Genomic DNA, 23194 nt, shown 5'->3' on the forward strand with positions numbered 1-23194 from the left:
TTGATGCAAGGGTAGACTATCTTCCAAATTTCCTATAGAATAATGAAAATCCCAAACTCCTGATTAATTAAATGTACAAAAACTATGAAAGCAAACATGAGCAGCCTTCCAGTCAAATCTGCCCTTTTCCCTGCCTGTTAGATAATTTGCAAGTCCTAGTTTACCAGCAATATAATCCTTTATAACTTCACAAGGTATGACTTATTTCCTTCCTAAATATTCTTGTTTGCTGTCACTGGTTTTCAACAAACAAACATGGGAGGTAAAAACAACGACATGCATTGCTCACTCTGTTAAAATGACTTATAGTATTTTTCTTCAAATTTTGGTTTTTGTTCTTGCATCTCTCTTTATTGGGAAGATAACAGGTAGTAGATAATCATTGGGCTGTGAAAGAATTTCGTGACAAAATCTTTTTTTTAGTTCCAGACAGAAATTAGGCTTTACTTTATTCCAGCAATATAATCAGCAACATATAAGATCTGAATAAGATTTTATAAAGACAAATGTGAGTATTGCTTCTGTTGTTGCATTCATTGCTAGATTAAAATAAAGGCTGATTTCATTTTAGAAAAAGAAAAGATCTTCAGCATCAAGGTTACTGTTATTTTACTCAATTGCAATTTCAGTTGTCTCATTTGAGAGCAAGATGTCTATGTTCTAACCATGAAGCTGTATTAAGTTATATTTTCATCATCATCATCATTATTATTATTATTATTATTTATTTTATGATACTCTAATTATGTTAATTCCAATGTTGTGCTTGAGTGTTCCTCCCACTTACTCCCCCTTATGAGTATATCAAGCTCAAATGGTTCTTACTCAAATGGCTTCTGGTTCAGGCTCTGTGTTAATTACGTCACTCCTGCTCTAAATTAACTCTCCTTTATCAGGTGACTGAATGAATGGAAAAAAAATGTCCTGCTTTCTGATGCTTATGTCTTATTTTGTGCAACACAATATCCTCTAGATCTTTTTGGAATTTTGTTTTCATTTTTCTTTCAAAATTTACATTAACATCTCTTATCTCAGATCCCTTTCTACCCCTCTTTTTGCCACTCTTCCTCCTCTACCTGTGCATTATCCAGGTGTTTTTTTTTCTCATATACATGTCTTATTGTTCTTTCCAGCTTATATAAACTGTCTAATTTTTTTCAATTTCTTAAAGCTTTTTAGATCACTTCTCAGACTCTGCCCCACCTTGTATGTCAGCCTGCAAAGTTATATTTGTATTATTTGAAAATAACATACATTTCCATTTAAATACATTGTAACAACATGATTTTAAGGCGTCTATATTACAAGATCGAAACTTCAGGTAATCAAATACCTAAAGCTCAGTTTATAAATATTGAAAGCTGAAAACCATGAATGGCCACTTTCGCAAATTTTTCACCAGGAAAACAAATCACTTGGCTGTTATGCAGAATTTGCCCTTTTCTCCAATGTAGAGCAATCTCGGAGTTGGTATATTTAGTTAGGGGGTTGTGGGGGGTAGAGCCCTCCATATTGGGGTGTGTGGGCAGTGAAGCCCTTCACTTGATTTGGGTTTAAAAGTTTATTTTTTTTATACAGCCAAGCAAATTCATTCCCCGTGTGGAAGTGACCATTTATGGTTTTGATGTTTTGATATTTACAGATCAAGCTTTTGGTATTCAATTACCTAAAGTTTTGATCTTGTAATATAGACCCAATTTTAACAACAATCCTTCCCTTATGTTTGCCTGTTTATTTCAAAGGCCAGTCTTGACTTAGGTAGCTATATCATGCAAAAAGAGAAATGCCACAAGGTGTTGTTAAAATGTGTTTCCTCAAATTTCGTTTAATATTGTAGAGAACTAAGATATATCTAAACATCTCTGACCAAAATAATATGAAGTCTTTTGTACTGCCTGAAAATAAAGGATATCCTGCAGAATATCCTGTATCAATAATGATTTTTTTCATTTTAAACATATGAAGATGGCAACTCTGATCCAGCATTGAACCTTGCAGCATTTCATTAGCAGTGTTCTTTTCTTTCTCACAGTATTTGCTATTACTTGAAACAATTAAATGTTCATTCATTATCTTTAATTAGCCTGACCCACAGTAACACACTCAGGCTTTGTAAATACATTTTTTAACCTTTCTGTTGAACTAGAGTACTGCATTAAATGCTGTACTAAAGTCTAAGAAGGTCACAGCAGAAACCCTTGATGCTTTGCTGTGTTGGTCACATAGTAAAAATGTATTAATTTTTATTATGATTTACTAATGGGTTAATTGATAGCAAGGTTGGTGAAATGGTCTTTCACAGACTCTTTTAAGACAACATTCCCCATTGCAGGCCAAAATAAATTTAATAGTACAGGCAGTTTAGAGAAAGCAATAAACTAACTTGTTTTTGGAAGATGAGCAGGAATTGTTGTACAGAGAAATTCCATATGAACACAAGATAAAAAGGCTAACATAATGCAGTTGTCAGAACTGAACCCTAGACCTTAGTGCTGTAAAGCAGAGGTCTCAGTGTCACGTTATCACTCTGACATGCCATTTCTGCTGTCAGTCTTTTTTTATTGTGCTTTTATTCTATCTTTGTCAGATGACCATTAAAACACCTTTTATCTGACTCAATCACATGAATTTTCTAGAGGTGAGGAGTTCTCATTCAAACATCATGTTGTTTAGTGGTCTTATCACATTGATGCAATGTCAGCTAATTTGTATGATAGGTGATGACCCCCCACTTAAACAGAAACATGGGCTTCCATGTCACTTTAGAGATTTCTTATGCCCCTTTATCAGTCCATGTGCACTCCTTCATGTAACCAGCAAGAATTATCATCACCTGCTAAGTTGGCCATGTCCATGTTGTCCCAGTATCAACATCCACAATTGTAATTTACCTGTCTGATGCACTGAAGCAATAAGGTTAAAAATGATGACAGACAAACAAAAAGAGGAATACATAGAATAGAGATGGACACTTGTGTTGCAATCCTTTGTAATGCTGTACAATATCAAGACAGCAACAGAAATGTAATAAAAAAGTTTCCACAGTTTAGTAAGACACGAGTATGTCTCATGGTTCCTTCAGGTTACAATACTGGTATTATGCCACAAAATCTAGAAAGGAAAAGATACTGTTCAGTGAGTGTTAAGATGGGAGAAAACCATCCTCTCCAGCCAGCTAATAAGTGGGGGCACACATTTTACCTTCCATTTATAACAGCCTGAACAGAAGACTGTTTCTAAAATGTATTTACTTTCATTTTTATTATAATTGTGAAATATTATGCACTGTTTCAACATTAGATAATGACTTTATTGCAAGGGTATATTTTCAGAGACCTTCCTTACTATTCATATTAAACTGTGCAGTGGCAAAATAATTCCTTGCCTCAAGACTTGTTAAAAAAACCTTTATTCTATAGGTAAATCATTTGATAATTTCCAGAAAACAAAACCAGTAGCTGCATGTTTAATAAATCACTGTTATAATGTAAAGAAAACAAATGAAACAATAGTTATGTTCTTCTCATCATGAAATGGAAACTAATCAAACTCAAGGTTAAGATCATTAGTGTGTTTTTGTGTGTGTGTGTGTGTGTGTGTGTGTGTGTGTGTGTGTGTGTGTGTGTGTGTGTGTGTGTGTGCATGTGTGTGTGTGTGTGTGTGTGTTTTGTTGAATACATTAGCCCACTAGGCTTGTGTCTGTTTTTGTGACATACCTAAGGTAGTATTCATACTGACTAGGAAAACTTTGGCTTTTCTGGCACAGACGTTCCAGGGAAACAGGAAACAGGAAAGTTAAGAGGCAAGTTTGATTCTCATGGCATAGTTTAGAACCTGGATACATTGCAAGGTGAAAAGCCTAACAAAAAAAAAAAAAAAGACAAAGAAAATTGTAGTTACCATGGTAAACCTGAAAGGTTTGACAAACTTCTATTTGAAACAATGACCACAGAGGCAGAGCCAGAAACAAATGTTTTGTGGAGTTCTATGGTAGTGTAAGGTAAGGTTTAATTTAATTAGACAAAATTACAGTATTTTCTTTGCATAAGTCTAGAAAGGCAGCCATATTAAAGCAAGCCTTCACAGTTTGCGCACAGTTTCAATGAATGTACGTTCAATCAGAGAAGATAATATTCTTTCAAGAATACAGATAAGAACAGAATGTGAAGTACATTGAGTACAAACACATATATATTAGGTTTAGGAACCAAGGCTGAAGAAGCGTGCAGAGATCTGCAGGGTTTGGTATTATTATGAGATACTTCAGGCGCATTTACTAAGTTAATTCATTTGGAGTGGTATGCAGAAAGTCATTGCAATACAGACACTCAAGTATGAGTGCAGAAGTCAGGTCAGATATCCAGCATTCCAGAATATTAATTATATTATTCAGGAGAAAAGGAATATGAAGAATATGAATGCAGAATCTACAGACTATTTCAATTTATCAGCACTGTTACTGGAGACAGCATTTGGAGATTGTTGACATCTACCTCCACTGCGCATAATAAAGCATTCTTAACTGAACTACAGTGTTTGTAGACTTTATTCTGAAATGTACAAGAAGATTTAGCACATGAAAGAAAGACTGGCACCTGTTCAGCACAGTTCTGGATAATTAACAGATAAAGTTAAAAATTGGGTAAAGCAGTCTAAAAATCTATGGTCCAGAAATGCTCATTTAAATTTCAAGCTAATTCGTTCAGGAATGATAAATCTTTCTAGACACAAAAGGGTTAAATCACAGAAGAGAAGTGCAATGGACAAACTTTCTCATGATTCTCAGAATGAGTCTGCTTCTACCAGTATGGTTTCAGACTTAAATACCACTAATTCTTGTTTACAGTCTTCAGAAATCAGTGTAAATACTACAGCACATGTAATTCAAAATACAGAGTTAAGTCGCAGTATCGCAGATACAGATGTAACCATAGTAAGTGTACATATTCAGATTTCCAGACAAGACATGAAAAACATTATAATGTCTCAACTTCATGTTATTTTAAATACAGATGTTCAGAATGTAATAAATTCCAGTTTACATGTAATTCAAAACACAGAGTTAAATCACAGTATTGCAGCTACAGATGGAAATATAGTGTATGCATCATGCAGATTTCCAGACAAGACACAAAGCAAACATTTCTAATGTCCCAAGTTCACATTGTTCCAAATACAAATGTTCAGAATGTAATCAATTCTAGATTATTGTTTTCAGATGTCAGTGCAAATATTGAAAAGGGGGGGGGGGTAAAAGGGATCAGAGTGCAGATTTTGATCATTTTGATAAAGTAAATACCAACATAAATAATATAAAGACTTCATAGAAAAAGAAAGAAGAAATGCATACCTTATCTCAAGTCAATGTTATTACTGGTGTTTTAGGGGGAAATAAAGAAGAAATACATAACATAGCTCAAGCCAGTGTTGTTAGTTCTATAAAAAAATATTTTCAGCTAATCTATAAAGTGTGCAGCACTCCAGCACTGAACCAGATTATTTGTTTGCCATTGTTTAAGGGTATGAAAAATGACAATGTTTACAGAAAAGAAATTATAGAATAATGTACTGATTAACACAGACACGTCAATTTTGGTTACGAATAGAACTCTACTAGAGGAGACGAGTCCAGCCATGTTGAGATTTGAAGGGTCAAAGATTACGGTTGTGAGCAGTTCTGTACACATCAGTAATAAGATTTTATGGAAAAATAAAATGTCACACAATGCACAATAGTGTACACAGATGACACTTTTAAGAATGTTTGGGCAGTAGATTTTGCAAATCTGCAGAATTTAAAGAATTGGTTACAATAAGAACATGCAGATTTATGGGTTAAAGGAAAAATAAATTCCAGTTCAGTTGCCACAGCTGAAGTGCAGCCAGTCAAGTTACCACATTTTCAGAAACATATCTTATTTTCAGAAAAGCAAAGACAGACTGGAAATGGCCAGGAAGGATAGAAAAGCAGGTAACAGTTTCAGGCTAATACTAGATTTAGAATAGGTATACGGATTTACCATTCTTGAAGCACATGTGTATGGTATACCAAAAATGACAGTCAACTTAACTCACAGAATAAAGGGTTTACAGTTACAGATCTGGCAAATTCATTTTTTGTGTGACTGTTTTGTTTAACAGACATTAAGACCTTTGCATTATGGTAGTAAAGTGTTGCAATGCATAAAACAATATATTGATACAGACAGAAACAGAAAAGCATTCACAAATATTAAATTATGTTTTTTCTAGTTTATAGAAGGTAGAATTTAAAGTCAATGTTACATTTTAAAAGTGACAGTACATTATAAAGGTCAGATCCCATGCAAAAAGACCTTTGAATTATGGTAGAAAAGTGTTGCAACCCATAAATAATATATTGATACAGACAGAGATAGAAAAGCATTCACATATATTAAATGATGTTTTCCTAGTATAGAGAATAGAGAATTTAAAGTCAATGTTTCATTATAAAAGTGACAGTACAGTCAAAAGTTCAGATCCCATGCAAGAAAATAATGTAGCATAAATATTAAGAAACTTCACATACTTGTATAAAGGACAGACAAGTAAAGTTCCAGAATCAAATTAGTTCAACTCTAGCTACATGTTAGGAAGTGGGCGGAGACCTGCAGACTGAAGAAATTATTTTGCAAAGTATGACCTGAAGGGTCACAGAGAAAAAGTAGAAAGTTCAACAACTAAGATGAGTTTTATAAAGGTGCAGAAGTACAAAATTTAATACAGTGTCAGATTACCACTTTTATTTCATTTGGGTTTATGATCGAGAAAAAAACAATACCATTGAGGTTTCTGTTTGATTTAATAATAAAGTTACAGAATTTTCATTTCACTGTAGTTAATACATTATCAGTTCAGTTACCGAGTTGCAAGAATGCATTTATTAGTAACATTGGTCAACTTCACTATAGTACATTATCAGTTTGTTTACATACTTACAAGAGTTTATTAGCAGCATATGTTTATTTCATGAGGAAAAATGTAAATAAATTCAGGGCAACAAGCTATGCTATCAGTTTAAAATTGTTAAAGCTGCAAATGTTATTTTAAGGACCTGATACTGCTTTCTTGTTCTTTGCAGATATTGCTACAAAAACTATACTGTCAGTATTGGATATTTAAATAATTTCCAGGTTTTCCAGAGTGCTTGTTTAAATATAGTCACACTATCCAGCCTTGCACAGGATATGGAAAAGGTGAGGATAGGCAGACCAAGTGTACAATAAACTCATCAGAGGACACTAGGACTATAGGAAGGCCCTTCCAATACCCCAGTAGTGACTGGGTCAATGCAGATTAAGGCCTTAACTTGGCAAAAGCTGGGGAACAGAGCTAAAGTATCTACAGAAAGACAAGACCAAGAAAACCAGTTTCAATGTTTGTTTAACTGCATTTCATTTATTTAAACAAAAGTAGTCTTTAATGTTAAAATGTGTACACAACAGATGTGCATTTATGCAGGTTAGAGTTAAAGCAGGTATGCAAATGTTTTTGTTTTCAGTCAATTGTGTAACAGTAGTAGTTTTCAGTTTAAATGTGTTCAGTTATCTAAAATCTTTAAAGTTAAAATGTGTACACAACAGGTGTACAATTATGGAGATTAGAGTTAAAGCAGGCATGCAAATGTTTTTATGCTTTCAGACAATTGTATAATGATATTAGATTTCAGTTTATGTGTATATCTTTGTTCAGACAATACTAACAGAAACAATGTATTCCTTTACTAGTAGTTTGGTTTCCAGAATATAACATTTACTAGACTTCAGTTGTTTTTGTCTGTGTTCAGGTAACACTGGCAGAAAAGGCATTCCTTTAGTATTAGTTTAGTTAGATTCCAGAATATAGCTATTGTAGATGTTCAGTATAAATAAGTATCACTTTATTTAAATTTCAGTCACGTTTCAGAATATTCATACTCAGTTATGAGTTCAGTATAGTACATTTCAGTCAAATTCCACAACATAACACTCATATTCAGTTATACATTTCTAACAACATTACTAGACAGTTTACATCAAAGTACACATTATTCAGTTAGCATTTTTAGGGATAAAGTGACAATTATTTGTAACTGGCTTATTAAGATAATTTATCTGAAGAATAAGTAGTAACAGTTATGTAATATACTCAAAGCATAACAGGTAAGGCTTAATGTGTTAATTAATTTGCAGAATACAGTGCACCTTACATAATAATTATGTTACATTAGACAGAAAGTTAAAAAGACACTGATAGGGTATGCAAAGGTATATATATGAAATACTGAAAGCATAGGTTTTAGTAAAAGTACTTCTACTATTGCAGCCCATTGATACTTACAGAACATTTAAAATATAAATTTAAAAGTCAGGCATCTATTACAGCACATAGAAATTAAAATGGTAAATGCACAGAATTATTAGTAACAAATCAAGCAGAAGATTTACAGACATAAGTTAATACAGTATATGACAATTATGCTTCAAGATACGTATGTTATAGGTGTAACAAAGAGAGTTTGACAGTTATAACACGTCAAAGAATTGTCCAGTTATAATTAAATCATAAAGTTAAGAGACTTCAATTCAAACAGACCATAAATCCTCAAGGGACACCTAGTAGTCAAAATTAAAATTGCAATTCTATTTGCCAGATAAAAAAAAATATTTTATATTAGTTATAGTGATCATTGTAGTAGCTTTCACAGATCTTACTAATAGATTTATAAAGTAATTACATGAGTAAATTCCATTTCAGTAATATCAGTGGCAATTGTTAGGGAATAAATCCTAAATAAATACAGTTAGTAGAACAGAGCTTACATAGGACTGAAAATATAAGGTTAGGCCAGTGTCTTAATTTTATATTTCACATTTTAAAGTAACTACAGAAGGATACACCTATCTGTGTTCAGGTATCTCAAGAGGATCTGTATGGTCAGGTTTCATTCAAATAGACAATAATACAGTATTCTTTTTGCATAAATATTTCAATGTAGCCATATTAAAGCAGATCTTCAAAGTTTGCATACAGATTCAGTGAATGAACTTTCAACAGTGAAAAAATAACCTTCAGTTAAGAATACTGATAAGAACAAAATGTGCAGGACATCAAGTACAAACACATTTTGTTTGTATGCTACAAGGTTTGGAACCAAGGATGCAGAGACGTGTAGAGATTTACAGGGTTTTTGTATTATAAGGACACACTTCATACACAGTTTGTTTGGACTGATAATGCAGAAAGTCATTGCAGTACAGACATTCGAGTATGAATACAAAAGTCAAGTCAAACATCCAGCATACCAGAATATTAATTATTCTGTTCAGCAGGAAAGGAATATGAAGAACATGAGGGCAGAAGCTACAGACTATTTGAGTTTATAAGCACTTTTGCTAGAAACATTATTTGGATATTGTTGATATCTACCTCCACTGTGCATAATAAAACATTCTTAACTGAACTACAGTGTTTGCAGACTTTATTATGAAATGTACAAGACGATTTGGCATATAAAGGAGAGGCTGGCACCTGTTTAGCACAGTTCTGGGCAATTAACAGATAAAGGCAGTCATTCCAGCCTTATTCCAGTTTCTTCCAGTTATTTCCAGCTCACTCCAGTATTCTAAGTCATATTAATTCTTATAGGTTGCAACACTGAATACTGAAGATTTAAGTAAGCATGATTCAACAGACAGACTAGCAGCAAATTTACTTGCTATCAAGATCATAGGGATTCCACTTAGGAGAATGCTGACTAAAATGCACATTGGAGTTTTATACTTGATTTTAGGAAGCATTTATGATAGTACGTACTACAGCAGCTGTTTTAGGTTGACTACCTGAGAAATATGACCAATCAATTCTGCTAAAAATGGTCAAAAATATATTCTCCAGTCTACTGAATGACCCAACTGTTGCTGACAATACAGGAATTGGAACAGTGCACAGGGAAGCAACATTTAAAATAAGTTAAATTTTACTAGATAAGTATATGAACAATTCTTGAATTATCAATATCTTCAACTAATTTTAGGAACAGACAAAAAGAAAAGCGAAGGTTTTAAAGTGAATGGTAATATCATTTGATTTTTTCAAGGCATGCTGTTACCAGTTAAAATGTCAAGACAGCGGTTGCTCTTGCTGCTCTTTTCTAAGTCCAAAAGGCATTAGATTTCAAATACTTTAATACGTTTTACTTTGTACATAATAATTCTAAATAGCAAATCTTAGCTTCTGATAAAGCTAAAGCTTTACACTTGACTGAAAGCAGGCACCATGTCTTTGTAATAAACAACACTTACACATGAAGAAGTTGTGCATACTGTTTTGTAGCTTGTAGAATTGCTGGATAATTCCTTCAGTCTGATTTTTTGATATTTTTGTTCTCCCTGTTTTTTTTTTTTTTTTATTTCTCCAAATCTTTTGGGCTTCTAATCATTTGACGGAATGGTCCACATTCTTAAGTCAAAGTACGATTATAGTTCATGAAATTAGTATTGTTTCAATCTTTGATGTAAGCCAAAAGAGCTCGTCGCAGCACCCGCAATGTGCTCAGTAATGACTCCTTCTGCAATTCATATAGGGTTACATGTACTGATAACATACCTAAATAGAATTGTAGATTATTTTATATAAGACCCATTACTCCTACTACTATTGGAACTGTTTGGGTATCTTTTTTCCACATTGCTCTCATTTCTGCCTCCAAATCCTGATATTTTATGACTTTGTGTCTCTCTGTACACAAGATATTGTAGTCACTGTGTGTAGCAATTTCAGTGATCAATGCACATTTTCTTGGACTACTATACCCAGTTTTCTACCATCTACTTTTTGAACGGTTGGTAATGGGTGATCTCATATGAGATAAACTTCATCATTTTCTGTGATGTTTTCTGGCTTATGTTTCCAGTGTTTTTCAGCCACTTTAGTACCATAATGCTTGCACAATCCCCAGTGCAACAGTCTTGCCACATTATTATGTCTTTCAGTATACAGTCCTTCTGCCATTAGTATGTCACAACCAGCAACAAGGTGTGCTACTGTTTCCGATTTGGTTTTACAAAATGTACATTTATCTGTTTCTCCCACATGTTCAATGTTCTTTGTAAACCAGCGTATATGTAGCCCACTATGTTGGGCTGCCAATATTAACCTTTCATCTCTTGGTTTGAATTCATCTCTCCTTAACCATTCCTGCATTCATTCCTGATCAGTATGAGGTTCTTCCAGAGGTTTTCTGCACTTGCAATGATATTTATACCTTTTCCACATCTTCTCATCTGGTCCTTCACCTTATATTCTTTCTTTTGTTTTTTGGCTCATTCAGTTGCCACTTGATTTTTATCTACTTCTGGCTTGATTTCCATTCCTGCTTGATGCTGTTATGCTTCTGCTAAATTAAGCAGAGAAGTCATCATAGATTCATTCTCCTCGTGTTTCAAAACTTTCACTACACTTGGGTCTTGTGAGGTCAGAAAATATGTGTGGAGTCCCACAATTGCAGATCTATACATGTAATCAATTTCAAGGAGGCCCATCCCTACTGCGGAATGGGGAGTATATAATCTTGGTATATACTTGTTTGTTTGTTTCTTTCGGCTTTTCCCGATTAGGGGTCACCACAGCGGAACTCTGGTCCACTAATGATTGGCAGTAGAGTTTTACGTGCTGGCTTGCCAGGCCTAACGCACAACCTTCAATGAAGGAACGCCTATTCATGCATATCGCCACACAGAAGATGCTCTAACTGAGAATCGAACAGGCAATGTCTAACTATGAGGCGACAATGCTACTGCAGCACCACCACTGCAGTCTGTAATCTTGGTATACACTGATTTTTATAAATCATTTGGTAAGCATGAAGCATCCTTCTTGTTTTCATATCTAATCTATCCAACACATTTTGGGGCCAATCAATCACTCCAAAACTATAAGTAAGGACAGGAAGAACAAAATGGTTTACAGTTTGGATTTTGTTCCTAGATGTCAATGTTGTTTTCAGAATCAATTTAAGTCTTCTAAAGTATTCCTTAATAAGTTTTATTTGCATTTGTTCATGTTTTATTATTGATCCTTCATCAATTCCCAAATATTTACACACACTCCAATTTTTTTATATCACATTCTTGCCCCAAACTGAAGTTTTCCTGCTTTAAAGGTTGCTTTTGCACACTTATCAAGACCAAATGACATTCTTATATCATCTGAAAAAGTTTTGACAAGCTCCAGCTGTGCTTTCAGTTCCACATCTGATTAACTTTACGGTTTTAAATCATCGACAAAGAGAAGATGAGACGTCTTTACACTTTGTTGTTTTCTAGCAGCCAAATTGCAGCCATGGCCTAAGCTGTTAATTAAATAGTTTAATGGTTTAATGGCAAGTTAGTATAGCAACTGTGACAGAGAGACACCCTACCTCCCCACATCACTCAGTTAGACTCCTTAAATATCTTTAAAGCTAAACTAAAGTCTCATTTTCTTAACAATCACATCTGCACCTGTTTAAATCATTCAAAACCACCTTAATTCCATAATAACCACAGTCCTAATCTTCCTGCACTGCTTTCTTTCTCTTTCTGTTGCTGTGCAAACAAGTTGTCATCAACTACCACTCAATACTGTTATCTCTACTGCCATATCTCCAAGTCACCGTGTCTTAGCCACTGTCCCTTTTCACCTTCTTGTCAACATGTATACCCAACTGTCTAACTTCATCCCTTTTTCTCCCTCCCTCTTCCAAATCAAATGTGAAATAGGCTGACTATCTTTGCATCGTATTTGACCATTCAATATTTTTTTTGAATTATCTTTAAAGTGATATGTATCAATATACTGCATTAACTTTTGTCTTTTGTATTTAATATTTCAACTACTATCTGTATAACTTGTCTCAAAAATTTCTACTTGCTATGCTATGTGGGGCTTTTACTCCCGGGCCTCCATTGAAAATGGGTCTTTGATCTAGTGGACTTTCCCGGTCAACAAATGTCAATCAATCAATTTGTCAGTCAATAAATAAATAAATATATATCCCCCTTTGAATTTTTATCCCTGGGATAATAATACATCCTTTATCATGGCTTAATTGCAAAGTGGTCTGCCTCTGTCTCATGGTCATTGTAATGTAGTCGATCAGTGTAGGGTGTATCTTATACATTCTTAAGTGCTCTTTTATCCATGAATGTGGGATACTATCAAATGCTTTTTTAGAGTCAATCCATACCATACTTAAATTCTTCCCCTTTTTACAGTTCTCCAGTATGACTTTATTTAACTACAGAATGATCCTTTGTTCCATATGACTTTCTTTTATTGGCCTTTTCTTCTACTGCCATAATTGAGTTTTTTTTCTAAATGACTATAAACTCTGTCAGCATCAATTCCCATGTATAATTTATAAGTCGTCGAAAGTCAAATTATTAGTCTATAATTTTTAGGGTAGCTTGCAGGTTCACTCTTAAGTAGCAGCATTGTTGTCTGTTGTTAGCCAGGTTGGTGTCTGTTTGGTGGGTGCATATAAATAGTTCTTACTCATGGCTAAATCTTCATGCAAAGATGTTAATACTTTTAACCAAAAGTTAGGTACTGCATCTGGGCCTGGGGTTTTCCAATTAGAGGCTTTTCATAATTTTCTTTCAATCTCTCTGGCTGTTACTTCATCCCATTTCATATCCCGCAACTTTAAACTTCTTATTCTTTCTTCAACTTCTTCTGTCTTTTATCTGATTAGCATCTTTATTATGTTCCACAGAATCTTCATAGATACTTCTACAAAATGTATCTATTTCCTCTTTTTTTGGCAGTCTTTCAATTCCTTTTGCCTGGTTTCCCAATTCTCTGTAAAACATTTATGGGTCATGAATAAATTGCTTATTTTGTACTTTTCCTTTATATTTATCTGTGTATCTTCTAAGTTTTTCCTCCTGCACTGACATTTTTAGTTTGTTATTTGCAATAGTGCATGATAGATCCTGGTCTGTTCTAATACTGTGCATTGCTTTTATCACATCTATCTTTCTTAGTATTTTTGTTGTATTGTCATTTTGTTTTGTTCTCCCTACAGAGGAGACTATGGTGTTCTCCAAGAAAAAGGTTACCATTGTAATAGAAGGCCATCCTTCATATTTGTACATTTAATGTACGCACAACAGAACTTGTTTCAATTGCCAGCTAAGAACAATGGGATGATCAATGTATGCTTAGTGTGGCACTTATCAAAAATAGTGCATATGTTTTCACTTTTGATTGCACAGTTATTAATAATTTTAACCTTCTTTGTTTGTCTAGGTTTGTGCTATTCTTTCCTAGCTGTTTCTAACAACTAACAGAAGTGGCTGGCTGCAGTAATTAAGTCTGACAAGAGTTAGCTCTGAAATTGTAGATACAAGTAAAACAGTTAATGATCTCTGCTTCTTTAAATGAGGTAAAGTTAATACATATATTGTTTGATATTTTATCTTGTCTTTCATGATAAAAATAATTAATATTCAAGTGCAAATAAGCAGAATAAGTTAAAAGTTTATTTCAGCATTTTTTTCTGTTATATTTCATATGTCTGTCCCTCATATGAACTTCTGAAAAAGGAGCTACTTAGATAAGCGGGCTAGCTGATATGTTTGGAGGTGATAAGGTTCGCTTTTGGCAAGTATTATTGTTTGTAATAATGTTCACGTTAATAAGCAAGCTTAAGTTTATTTCACTATACTATCTGTTTCTAACTCCACCAGTTATGATTCACATTTTAGTACAATCCTCTCTCTCACCCCTCTGGATATGAGCTTAGAGAAGAGGAAGATTCACTCTGTAGATTTGCTGGGTTGGGGGAAGCAAGTCATGTCTCATCTTACAAAAATCTCTCAGTTTCTAACTGTTAATTTAACCATCAGAAAAATGTATATCTTCTTTTACTGTTGTCTAGTGTTGGTAAATGATGAAATGGATTATTGACTCATAGTATATTAAAGGATTACAATCTTCAGATAAAATAATTATTTTTTATCTTTTTTTTTCAAATCTCAAGGTCAATATATTTTTTATCTTGAAAACTTACATGGAAACTATTTAATGGGCATATACTAACAGAAAAATGGATAAAAAGGAAAACTTCTCAAAGAAATAGCAGGAAAAATGCTGGGGTGAGAATTTTAATTAAAAAGTCTTTTCAAGCCACCATTTTAGAAAGTAAAGCAGGCCCTAATAGGATATGGTACCTAGCTAGATGTAAATGTAGTATAGGAGACAGACTTAGTTTACTTTTTATGTTATATGCACCCTGCAATGCCATCATGCCCCAGGATTCTATAAAGTCCATGTAGGCTTCTCGCATAGCCTACAAAGAGTTTACATGTCTGAGCAGCATTGCATGAAAAAGGCAGATAGCACCTATAAGGGATCTGACATACAACTGGGGTAGGGTGCATAGTGTGAAGCTGTGCAAACTGATATGCCAGAATATGACTGTACTCTCAGCAGATGTCGCCAGCAAGGTGGCCACAGGTACTGGATCATGGAAAATATTACAAGAGCCAACCGCAATCATGGACAATATCAGAAAAATACCATAACTAATCCCATGCCTCTGACACTCTGACATAACGTATGTGATGTGGAGTGATAACAGATGAACCTGCACACACACACACACACACACACACACACACACACACACACACACACACACACACACTTGAAGGACTACTATGATACATCCACACTCTACGTGGGTAACCACACTTACTGTCCCGGCACTGTAATATCAGCAGGAGTTGTTAGGAGGGACACTGCTATACCTGTATATGAGCAATACAGTCTCATTGCATTGTGTGTATGGCATATCTACATCTATATCTATCTATCTATCTATATATATATATATATATATATATATATATATGAAATGTCAAAGTGAAAGCACTCAAAAGTACCAATAATCCAAACGGAGTGCAGTAAGAAACGAAACCAAAGCGTAAATTCGCTCAATTTAATAAAAAGCATCCATAAAGCATTAACGCTTTTACAAAAACAAATCCAGTATGCGTTTTCGTCCCTTGCACTTGGACTTCATCATGAATGAAGTCCAAGTGCAAGGGACCTAAAACGATACTGATTTGTTTTGTAAAAGCGCTAATGCTTTATGGATGTTTTTATTAAATTGAGCAATTTACGCTTTGTTTTCATTTTGGCTTACTGCACTGCTTGATTATATATATATATATATGTATATATATATATATATATATATATATATATATATATATATATATATATATATATATATATATATATATATATATATAGATATCTTTGCATTACCAAAAAGTGAGAAAAACAAAGATGAAATACTTAAGACACCCCAATAACGAAACTTAGAATACCGAACTACATCTGTTTTCCCAGGGCAAGAAAATATTTTCCCAAAACTACAGTACAACACACCGCACTATCTAAACCCACCTATGTGGGAGGGGCTATGCCTTCCACACCCCTCCCCAACTAAATATACCAATTCTAGGATCACACTACTGTGGGGAAAGGGCAATATTCCCCACTTAGGGCAAGTGTTTTCTTGCCCTGGGAAAACAGATGTGATTTGGTATTCTAAGTTTTGTTATTGTGGTCTCAAGTATTTTGTCTTCGTTTTTCTGGCTTTTTGGCAATGTAAAGCAGATTTATATATATATATATATATATATATATATATATATATATATATATATATATATATGATAGATATACAAGTATAGATATATATATATTTAGATATATATACTATATCTGACACAATCCACACTGTCACAAATGATATACATGCCATTAATGTTGTCAGACATTTATGGATGTAGTGTGTGCATAAGCAGAACAGGTAGCACACATGCATCTGGTGTAACAACTTGATAACTATTCTGTGCCATCAGACAGTCATGCATATTCCACAGAAAGAATACCTAGCTATGGCCAATAAGCTGTGTCACAGTGCACTGTGACAAAGGTAGTACACTTCAGTTACACATCACTGGAAGATGTGTAGGGAGGTACATGAGGAAGGCTGCATTGTACACAGTTATTGGTCTAATGAAGGTGGGAAACCATGAAGGTATTATGGCCTCTGGTGTGCATGTCCTTTGCATACTTGTGTTACATTCAAGGGACACTGTGGAAGGCCTAAGGACTGAAACCGGTATGTTTTTTTTCCACCTTCCTTCAATAAACGGATTTTGGTCCACTGTTTGCTGGCTCTACAATGTTTTTGACATTCAAGGGAGTAGTCAGCACTGTGATCACATGCTGGAGGATATACCACTTGCTATCTACCCCAGGACATGGACCAAATAGCTATTGGTCTAATTATAGGGTGTGATGTCCACATTACACTTAGGTGGTGTGTTTGTTTCCTGCTTCAGCAAATCCCTCCATGTTTCTTTTTCAATGCAGGTGTTGTCATGGCTGTGGCAGCAGTTTTTGTTATGTGTTGATACTGTCTGTAATATACCAGTATCACAGTTGGAATCAATGATTGCCCTCAATCTGTAGTCCTTTAGACAGCTGTTTGGACACAGCATTTGTATGTCATTTGCGATGTCCATCACTTATCTAATGGGCAGGAAAGGGCCTAGCACACACCCCTGATGTACCGACCTGATCACTGGACTAGAGATATATGTCGTGTCACACATTTCAACATAGTGAGATGCCATGTATGTCATACACTTGTCTACCCATTTGGCAATATACTATTTATGGCCACATATGACAGATTTGTGTCAAATGCCTTGACCTGGACAAGCTCCACAGCATGATACTGTTGTCATCATGCATGCCCTCAATGACCTCTTTGAGGACCTCTATCAAATGTAAGGGACTTGATGTATCATTAACAACTCACACAGGTCTGTTGCACACACCTGGAATATTACTAGTGTACATGTAAAAGAGGTCCATGATGACATTTTATCAACCTGACAGTTGAGAAGAGTCAGGATGTTTCTATACATGCATCAGGTTCTGTCTCCCCAACTCAGGTGGATGCATGTTGATGTACACCCTTGTATGGGGACATAGGCCATGGTAAGGGTGCTTTGTACTATGTATTCAACTATATCAGGAAAGTGTATATGCTGTGTCACTCCATAGGTGATCTGTGATGTTGTCACAGCCCATTGATTCTGTGTGATAGGCCTGGTTGAAGGTAAGACAGTGCATACTGCCCATCATGATCGGTTTTGACACAATCCCACACACAAGTATCACTGAGAAAATGTCCAAGCTGGGCATTAACCCTTACATTAGTTGATGGGTAACCAGTTAGCTCAGTGACAAAATGCATGATGTGAAAGTTGGTGAATCAACCTGTACTAGTAGAGCTGTTCCCACTAGCAAACCACAGGGATTTGTGCTTGACCCTTCACTGTCTGAACTGTATTTCCTGATAATTCAGCCTAAAGTATATGACCTTTGGTTTACCAGGTTTGCTGATTCTTGCACATTGTGTGCAATCACTGAATCCACCAATGGTGATAACATAGTACAGGAGGAGCTAGCACACACAACTGAATGGTGAGAAAGGCACATGGTATACAATTAAATGCAGCAATGTGTGTTTGTAATGTTGTCCATCTGAAAAGTGAATTCCATGTTAATCACAGCATTGACAGCAGTCCTGCTATGCAGAAACCCTGTGATGCAAGTGCTGGAAACAGTGTGCTGTCACACCACCAAGTGTCCAAACTGGTATCAAAAGCCTATGAGTATGTTGTGCACATCATAAGCCATGTCATCATATTGAGATCTTAGGACTATATGACAGAACTGTGGTCAAACTGCAAGAATCGAAATACTGTCAACCCATGGTACTGGAACAGTAACTGCAGGATTCACATTTCTGCTCTTCTGTCTAGAGGAACATACAGACAGACACACACACACACACACACACACACACACACACACACACACACACACACACACACACACACACACACACACTTGACTGGGGTGAGAACAGAATCCATGCCTATGTAAGTCCGCAGGCTACAGAACACAGTATGGTATGCAAGTGCCAAACCACAAGTCTGACGTTTATTAGACTGCAGGTGAACTTAATGGTAGATGACATCAGCAGGCCATGTGGGAGACAAAATGTTGGGAGACCTGCATAGGTTCATAGCTTCATATGTTCATAGGATGCTACTAGCCTAATGACCCTATAGTTGGATGGTCATTGTTAGTAGAGCAATTTTGTGAGGAGCACCAAGTGACCCTGTACAATGAGGGAGATAGGTGCCACCCAGAGGTAATTTTACAATCACCCAACCAGTAATCAAGGTTGCTGTTGAACAGGAACATTGAGGAGCACTGATTCATATGCTATGGGAGATGATGAGAGTGAGTCACTGGGGGCTATATCTGTCTACCCTGCATTCTCTGTTTATGTCACAGGATAGGATGAGAACCCTGGGCTAAGTTATTCGCTTGTCCCATTTGATTTGCAGATGTCCAGCTTTTCCAGTAGGGCAGGGTCTGAGAACTCTCTGTAGAGCAGGCATAGGTCACCTCTCAGCAGCCTGTATGATACCGAGTGCACTGACAGGTCTTTCAGTCTTTCCATGTATGTCATATTTGGAGGTCCTAAAGTCTCTCAAGCACAACCCTGTGTTTTCTCCAACTGTTGCAAGTGTCCGGACAGATAGGAGCATTGTACTCAATTAGTGGTCTGATAAGGGTAGAGTACAGTAGAGATATGACCACCCTGGTCTTGGATGTGATGTCCATATATACGATGGAAACAGTGCAGAATATGTGTGTCACCACTATGGACACACAGTGATGAAAGTGTAGATTGCTATCAACATGTGTTCCTAAGTCTCACAACACTGTGTTTGAGCTTAGATGGGTGCCATGTATATCATAATTAGCGGGGGTATTTCATTGCCAAAAGGAAAAGTGAGCCATTGTATGCTTTAAGGTTCAGTCCATGAGTTTGGCAGCAATCATTTGTGTGTGGCAACCTTTTCTGTAATATGTTATCATCATTGTGACTTTATATTAGTGTGTCTAGTTACGTGTCACCTACACACTTGGTAAACCACAGGCCATCTTCTATTGCCTGCACTTTGGGGGAGTAGTTTGGAAACAGTTGAGGGCCCAGCACAGATCCTTGTGGTATTCTAATGGTAATTGGTTACTGGTGGAGGTGCAGTCCCCAACTTTGAGAGTGTGTGTTATGTCAATGAGCCATTTACCTATCACTGTACAACTGTATGACTTAATTCCCATATGGGAGATCTTCACTAAGACACATGAAGGGGGGATAGGGTCATAGGCCTTGGATAAGTCAGCATTGGTGGTATTTCCTGTTATCCCTCATCCAGGTCTGCTGGGTCAGTAACTAAGAAGTCCACAAGGTTAAATGAGCAAGATCCATCCTTGACAAAAACAAAATGGGTATAGTCAAGTGCGTTGAAAATCATCTATGTCTATGTGGATATGGTCCATGATGATTCCATCCCTAGCCTAGCAGATAAGTCTTTTTAGGCATACGGGTAATGAGATGCAGTTCTGCATGTTACCAGATTGTTGTGCATTGCATAGCACACAAATGTTTTACTGTGTGATAAATATGTGGCAAAAGTACTGAAACACCAGGGTTGCAGTGCTTGTGGGGGGAGGGGGTGGCAACAGATGGATGTATTTTAAATATGTGACATACTGTTACATAGAGCCCTCAGTTTGTAATGTTTAAACTTGTAATTTCATGTAAAATACAGGAAATGGACATCAAACAGCAGTAATACAGCATAATATGTACATAGCACTGTGAGCAGTGGGTTTGCAAAGTGGTTACCAAAATGCATACACGTGCGCAATACACAGCTTTGCACATAGGTAAGCAGTCTGCAAATGCAAGATGGATTGCTAAAGTCTGATAGTTAATACTGGGTCTATGAAATATATCTGTTGCTTAACTGACTCTGACAGCACGTGTTAATGCATTGATACATTCCCTGTTGGGGCCAGATGGTATTGGGATCAAATACATGTGTATCTAATACTTTTAAATACATTTCCCTCATATCTAATACTTTTAAATACATGTAAATCATTGCCACCATTCCCTGTTTCTGCTCATTGGTGTGCAATGCTCATCTTTGTACAAAAATGGCATAAAGAGGTGAAATGGGGAGATAAAACAGTGGGGAAATGGGGAGCAAGCAGGGGGAAGAGCAAAGGGAAAGCAGGGCAGGAATGTGCAGGAGGGAAATAGGAAAAAACTGTAGCTATCCTTTTCTTTAATAGTGTAAAGTGAACATATGTGGAAAATATTAACTGAATTTGGACTGTCACCTCCAGAGAAAGAGGTGATCACAACACAAACATGTTGTATAGCCAATTCAACCATCAAGAAGACATGTGCAAAATTGAGAGGTATGTATGGGATGATTTTTTTTTTGTGGGACATGTCATTTTTTGGAGACAGAGAGAAGAATGTTTAGTAAGGGAAGTAGGAATGTCTGGGTCAGGTAAGTTAAGTAGGTGTAGGAAGCAATTGCAAACAGACAAAACAAACAAGACAAGAGATAGGGACAATGATGGACACAACAGGTTGGGGGACATCATCATTGGGGTGAGAGTGGGGGCATCCCGAACCCATGGTCATCAAGTTGGGTGCCAGTGAGAATTGAATCCTCACCCACTGGACTGTCATCACTGTTACCTCACTCCATCACTGGCTGGAATGCTTGCTGTCTCCTTCTCCTCCTCCTTTTACTACATAAAATAAGGGAGACCAGGGTCTACAGCTGGGGAAGGTATGCACCTACAGTGTGGCACAAAACCCTATGCACCACCCATGACAACTCGGTGCATGTGATAAAATCACCAACTCTGCCAATGCTCCTGGAGGGAATCATTGGATCAGCCTCCAGGGCAGGACTACCTGAGGGGCCAGGTAGTGCTGGGGCAGGAGAGGTAGTGCTGCCAGGTTGGCTCTCAAATGTGCTGGGCAGTGGTGGTGAAAATGTTGGGGGGGGCAGGTTTGGGACAGGCCTACCCCACTGTGCTGTGGAGCTTTTAGTGATTTGGTACAAGTCGATGACATTCACACATTTTGATGACACATAATAACATTTAAAAAGGAAAATAAAATAAAATAAAATAAATACAAGCAAAATAAAATAACATAAAAATAAAATAAAAAATATTCATAAAATAAAATAAAAAATAATGACACAAAATTATTTCATTATAAATAATAGGAAATAAAATTAAAATAAAATAAAAAAGAGAGATAAGGGGTGGGATGAGAGAAAAAAGAGATAAGATTAGTTCCTTCATATGTGGCAAACAATGCATTAATACAATTATTTGACTCTATTATCTTAACTTTTACATTTAAGACTACCACCTCCTAATAGATGCACACTATACTACAAACTGCAGCAAGTAATCCTTGACGTGCATATATTGCACATATGCGTGTTCCAGTTATATACATTACAGTTTACATCAGGACATTTGTACCACTGGTATAGAGGTTTTAATTTAATTTACATACTATTGAAGAATTAATAGCATTGTATAGTTGGGAAGTATGGTATTTGAACTCACAACCTCTGACTAAAGTCTAATATTGTAATTTTGGTTTGTGCTACAGTCTAATGCATCCATATTTATTTTCACAGTTGAGATATGCATGCTCAATTTTATATTCTAATATTGTAGTCTTGGTTTGTACTACAGAGTAATGCATGCATACTTACTTTTACATTTGAAATATGCATGCTCAGTTTGATACAACTCTATAAAATACCAAAACAGTTATATTTAACTTTTAATACTACAATAACACTACTCTTCTACTGTATACATACCACATGCTTCCCTCATCCTTGACAATCTAGCCTTATGGGTTTGGACATTGCCCTTCTGATCTTTGGTAGTTGTGGACAAAAGAAAAAAGAACAGAATACCATTATGAATTCCAATCTTGCCTATATTCAGCTTTTAAGTCTTACAAGTGTTCTCTGTATTTAATACTTACACAGGTATGGAATGTTTGCAGTCCTAAATTCCTCAATACAGCAGTCAAGGGTATCCATCTTCCTCCTCTGTAGGTCATTGTAATGATGCCTACATTGGTCACCGGTGGGAGGGATACCAGTGGCACTGGATATTGCCCAGGTTAAACTATCCC

Source organism: Protopterus annectens, chromosome 6.part0, assembly GCF_019279795.1.
Source record: "Protopterus annectens isolate FY-2018-M chromosome 6.part0, PAN1.0, whole genome shotgun sequence".
NCBI classification, from domain to species: Eukaryota; Metazoa; Chordata; order Ceratodontiformes; family Protopteridae; genus Protopterus; species Protopterus annectens.